The 6104-nt window shown below is 38.1% G+C and overlaps 1 non-coding gene across 1 annotated transcript; it reads left to right on the top strand.

The window, feature by feature from the left end:
* The first annotated feature begins 4095 nt into the window (after positions 1-4095).
* On the top strand, positions 4096-4203 carry LOC148573513 (small nucleolar RNA R71). The gene has a single exon (XR_015906446.1). It is a non-coding gene; the product is annotated as a small nucleolar RNA R71 (small nucleolar RNA).
* Positions 4204-6104: the final 1901 nt, after the last annotated feature.

Here is a 6104-nt window from a genome sequence, read left to right as displayed (position 1 = left end):
GCCCTAAGCACTTTGTTTTCCAGTATTACCACCGGATACACAAATGCCACAGACACATAATTGGGTGAACCTTTTCAGATTGTGACTCAGCTTTGCTAAAGTCCCCAATTAGAGGTGTCCAGGGTTCTTAAGCACACTCTTTTTTTTGCTTTGGACCTTGACTTTAACCGCTCAGTCTCAAGTTTTCACTTGACACCTTCACGCCACAAGCACATGGTTAGGGACAGCTTGGTTTAGCCGCTTAGGCCAGGATTTTATTCCTTTAGGCCCTCCTATCCACTGATGCTCAAAGCCTTGGGATCCTTTTTATTTACCCTTGCATTTTGGTTTTAAGGGTTATTGGCTTTTTGCTCTTGCCTCTTGGTTTTAAGAGCTTTTGGCTTTTTCTGCTTGCTTTTTCTTTTTCTTTCTATTTTTTTTTCGCCTATTTTTTTCTGCAAGCTTTGTTCTTTGCTGCTTTTTCTTGCTTCAAGAATCATTTTTATGATTTTTCAGATTATCAAATAATATGTCTCCTAGTCATCATTCTTTCAAGAGCCAACATATTTAACATTCTTAAACAACAACTTCAAAAGACATATGCACTGTTCAAGCATTCATTCAGAAAACAAGAAACATTGTCACCACATCAATATAATTAAACTAAGTTCAAGGATAAATTCGAAACTCATGTACTTCTTGTTCTTTTGAATTAAAATAGTTTTTATTTAAGAGAGGTGATGGATTCATAGGACATTCATAACTTTAAGACATAGTTACTAACTACTAATGATCATGTAATGAAGACACAAACATAGATAAGCACTTAACATAGAAAACGAAAAACAGAGAATGTAAGAACAAGGAATGAGTCCACCTTAGTGATGGTGGCATTTCCTTCTTGAGGAACCAATGATGTCCTTGAGCTCTTCTATGTCTCTTCCTTCTACACATATGTCCATGAGGACTTGGTCCAACCTTTGATCAAAGTTGACTCTCCTTGTGTAGGGGCGTGCGTTCTCTTTCATGTTTGGCAAGTTGAACGCCAACCTCACATTTTCCGGACTAAAATCTAAGTATTTCTCCCGAACCATGGTGAGATAATTCTTTGGGTTCGGGTTCTTACTTTGATCATGGTTCCTAGTGATCCATGCATTAGCATAGAACTCTTGAACCATTAGGATGCCGACTTGTTGGATGGGGTTTGTTAGAACTTTCCAACCTCTTCTTTGAATTTCATGTCGGATCTCCGGATACTCATTTCTTTTGAGTTTGAAAGGGACCTCGGGGATCACCTTCTTCTTGGCCACAACATCATAGAAGTGGTCTTGATGGGCTTTGGAGATGAACCTTTCCATCTCCCATGACTCGGAGGTGGAAGCTTTTGTCTTCCCTTTCCCTTTTCTAGAGGATTCTCCGGTCTTAGGTGCCATCAATGGTAATAGAAAAACAAAAAGCTTATGCTTTTACCACACCAAACTTAGAATTTTGCTCGCCCTCGAGCAATAGAAGAAAGAATAGATGAAGAAGAAGAAGAAATGGAGGAGAGGGAGAAGGGGTTGTGTTTCGGCCAAGAAGAGAAGAGAGGGTTGTGTTGTGTGAAAATGAGGAAGAATGGAAGGCTTTATATAGGGGAGGGAGGGAGGTTAAGTTTCGGCCATATAGGGTGGGTTTGGGTGGGAAATTGATTTTGAATTTTGAAGGTAGGTGGAGTTTATGAGGTAGGTTTATGGGGAAGAGTGGATGGATGTGAGTGTTGAAGAGGTGATGGGGAAGAGAGATTGAGGTGATTGGTGAAGGGTTTTGGGGAAGAGTGTTTATGGGATTGTGTGAAAGAGGGGTGAGAAGAAGTGAGTGGAGGTAGGTGGGGATCCTGTGGGGTCCACAGATCCTGAGGTGATCTTGTGGGTCCACAGATCCTGAGATGTTCAAGGATTTACAACCTTGCACCAAATTAGGTGTGTAAAATGCCCTTGCATACAACTCTGGGCGTTCAGCGCCAGGTTGGTGCTTGTTCTAGGCGTTGAACGCCTATTTGTAGCCTATTTCTGGCGTTGAACGCCAGAACCATGCTTGTTCTGGGCTTTCAGCGCCAGCTCTCCTCCAGGGTGCATTTCTGGCGTTCAAACGCCCAGATGCTGCCATTTCTGGCGTTCAGCGCCAGAACCATGCTCTGTTCTGGCGTTGAACGCCCAAAACATGCTTCTTACTGGCGTTTAAACGCCAGTAAGGTCTTCCTCCAGGGTGTGATTTTTCTTCTGCTGTTTTTGATTCCGTTTTCAATTTTTATATTTATTTTGTGACTCCACATGATCATGAACCTAATAAAACATGAAAAACAAAAATAGAATTAGATAATTAAACATTGGGTTACCTCCCAACAAGCGCTTCTTTAATGTCAATAGCTTGACAGTGAGCTCTCATGGAGCCTCACAGATGTGCAGAGCTTTGTTGAGACCTCCCAACACCAAATTTAGAGTTTGGATATGGGGGTTTGACACCAAACTTAGAGTTTGGTTGTGGCCTCCCAACACCAAACTTAGAGTTTGACTGTGGGGGCTTTGGTTGACTCTGCTTTGAGAGAAGCTTTTTCTGCTTCCTCTTCATGGATGCAGAGAGAGATCCTTGAGTTGTAAACACAAGGTTGTCCTCATTTAGTTGAAGGATCAATTCTCCTCTGTCCACATCAATCACAGCTCTTGCTGTGGCTAGGAAAGGTCTTCCTAGGATGATGGATTCATCCTCTTCCTTTCCAGTATCCAGGACTATGAAATCAGCAGGGATGTAAAGGCCTTCAACCTTTACTAACACGTCCTCTACTTGTCCATAAGCCTGTTTTCTTGAATTGTCTGCCATCTCTAATGAGATTTTAGCAGCTTGTACCCCATAGATTCTCAGTTTCTCTATTACAGAGAGGGGCATGAGGTTTATCCCTGAACCAAGGTCACACAGAGCCTTAAAGATCATGGTGCCTATAGTACAAGGTATTATGAACTTTCCAGAATCCTGTCTCTTCTGAGGCAATGTCAGTTGATCCAGATCACTTAGTTCATTGGTGAACAAGGGAGGTTCATCTTCCCAAGTTTCAATACCAAATAATTTGGCATTCAGCTTCATGATTGCACCATGGAACTTGGCAGCTTGCTCTTCAGTAACATCCTCATTCTCTTCAGAAGAGGAATACTCATCAGAGCTCATGAATGGCATAAGGAGGTTCAATGGAATCTCTCTGGTCTCTAGATGAGCCTCAGAGTCCTTTGGTTCCTTAGAGGGAAGCTCCTTATTGATCACTGGATGTCCCAGGAGGTCTTCCTCCTTGGGATCCACGTCCTGTCCTTCCCTTACAGGTTCGGCCATAGTGCTTATGTCAATGGCCTTGCACTCTCCTTTTGGATTCTCTTCTATATTGCTTGGGAGAGTACTAGGAGGGATTTCAGTGATCCTTTTACTCAGCTGGCCCACTTGTGCTTCCAAATTTCTAATGGAAGACCTTGTTTCATTCATGAAACTTACAGTGGCCTTAGATAGATCAGAGACTAAGTTTGCTAAATTAGAGGTATTTTGTTCAGAGTTCTCTGTCTGTTGCTGAGTGGATGATGGAAAAGGTTTATTATTGTTAAACCTGTTTCTTCCACCATTATTAAAGCCTTGTTGAGGCCTTTGATCCTTCCATGAGAGATTTGGATGATTTCTCCATGATGGATTATAGGTGTTTCCATATGGTTCACCCATGTAATTTACCTCTGCTATTGCAGGGTTCTCAGGATCATAAGCTTCTTCTTCATAAGAAGCCTCTTGAGTACTGTTGGATGCAGCTTGCATTCCATTCAGAATTTGAGAAATCATATTGACTTGCTGAGTCAATATTTTGTTCTGAGCCAATATGGCATTCAGAGTTTCAACTTCAAGAACTCCCTTCTTTTGAGGCGTCCCATTACTCACAAGATTCCTCTCAGAAGTGTACATGAACTAGTTATTAGCAACCATGTCAATGAGTTCTTGAGCTTCTGCCGCCGTTTTCTTTAGATGAATGGATCCACCTGCAGAAGTATCCAATGACATCTTTGATAGTTCAGATAAACCATCATAGAATATATCCAGGATGGTCCATTATGAAAGCATGTCAGAAGGACACTTTTTGGTCAGCTGTTTGTATCTTTCCCAAGCTTCATAGATGGATTCACCTTCTTTTTGTCTGAAGGTTTGAACATCAGCTCTAAGCTTGCTCAGCTTTTGAGGAGGAAAGAACTTGGCTAAGAAAGCCGTGACCAGCTTATCCCAAGAGTTCAGGCTGTCTTTGGGTTGAGAGTCCAACCATATTCTAGCTCTGTCTCTTACATCAAAAGGGAAAAGCATGAGCCTGTAGACTTCAGGATCTACTCCATTAGTCTTAACAGTATCACAGATCTGCAAGAATTCAGTTAAGAACTGAAAAGGATCTTCAGATGGAAGTCCATGAAACTTGCAGTTCTGCTGCATCAGAGAAACTAGCTGAGGTTTCAGGTTAAAGTTGTTTGTTCCAATGGCAGGAATGGAGATGCTTCTTCCATGTAAATTGGAAGTAGGTGCAGTAAAGTCACCAAGCATCCTCCCTGCATTATTGTTGTTGGGTTCGGCTGCCATCTCCTTTACTTGTTCAAAATTTTCAATAAGGTTGTCTCTGAATTGTTGTAATTTAGCTTCTCTTAGTTTTCTCTTCAGAGTCCTTTCAGGTTCTGGATCAGCTTCAACAAGAATGCCTTTTTCTCTCTCCCTGCTCATAAGAAAGAGAAGAGAAAAAGAAAAGAAGAGGAATCCTCTATGTCACAGTAAAGAGGTTCCTTATTGTTAGTAGAAAAAGAAGAAGAAAAAAATTCGAACACAGATAGAGGGGGTTCGAATTTGGTGAGTGATGTGAGGAAGAGATGTTAGTAGATGAATAAATAAATAGAATAAGATGAGAGAGGGGGAGAGGATTTTCGAAAATAATTTTTGAAAAAGAGTTAGTGATTTTCGAAAATAGTTTTTGAAAAAGGTTGATAGTTTTTCGAAAATTCAAAATAAAAAATAAAATAATTAGTTTAATTAAAAAGAAATTTTGAAAAAGAGGAAGATATTTTCGAAAATTAGAGAGAGAGAGAGTTAGTTAGGTGGTTTTGAAAAAGATAAGAAACAAACAAATAGTTAGTTAGTTGAAACAAATTTGAAAATCAATTTTGAAAAGATGAGAAAATAAGAAGTTAGAAAAGATATTTTAAAATAAAATTTTTGAAAAAGATAAGATAAGAAGATATTTTTGAAAAGATATGATTGAAATTAGTTTTGAAAAAGATTTGATTTTTAAAATCACAATTAATGACTTGATTCACAAGAAATCACAAGATATGATTCTAGAACTCAAAGTTTGAATCTTTCTTAATAAGTAAGTAACAAACTTGAAATTTTTGAATCAAAACATTAATTGGTGATGTTATTTTCGAAAATTATGATATAAAATTAAGAAAAAGATTTTTGAAAAATATTTTTATAATTTTCGAAAATAACTAAGAAAAATGAAAAAGATTTGATTTTTTTGAAAAAGATTTTGAAAAAGATAAGATTTTTAAATTGAAAATTTGATTTGACTCATAAAAACAACTAGATTTTAAAATTTTTTTGAAAAAGTCAAATCTAATTTTCGAAATTTTAAGAGAGAAAAAGGGAAAGATATTTTTTTTGATTTTTGAATTTTTATGATGAGAGAGAAAAACAAGAAAAATGATGCAATGCATGAAAGTTATGGATCAAAACAATGAATGCATGTAAGAACACTTTGAATGTCAAGATGAACACCAAGAACACTTTGAATGTCAAGATGAACATCAAGAACATGTTTTTGAAAAATTTTTAATGCAAAGAAAACATGCAAGACACCAAACATAGAAATCTTTAATGCTTAGGCACTAAGAATTCAAGAATGCATATGAGAAACACCATACAACACAAAACAAAAAATCATCAAGATCAAACAAGAAGACTTACCAAGAACAACTTGAAGATCATGAAGAACACTATGAATGCATGAATTTTTTCGAAAAATGCAAGATGAACATGCAATTGACACCAAACTTATAACATGAATCAAGACTCAAACAAGAAACACAAAA

This window comes from Arachis ipaensis, chromosome B2, assembly GCF_059453495.1.
Source record: "Arachis ipaensis isolate K30076 ecotype BB chromosome B2, ASM5945349v1, whole genome shotgun sequence".
Taxonomy (NCBI): domain Eukaryota; kingdom Viridiplantae; phylum Streptophyta; class Magnoliopsida; order Fabales; family Fabaceae; genus Arachis; species Arachis ipaensis.
The sequence above is the reverse complement of the archived record's forward strand: the minus strand, read 5'-3'. Positions and strand labels throughout refer to the sequence as shown.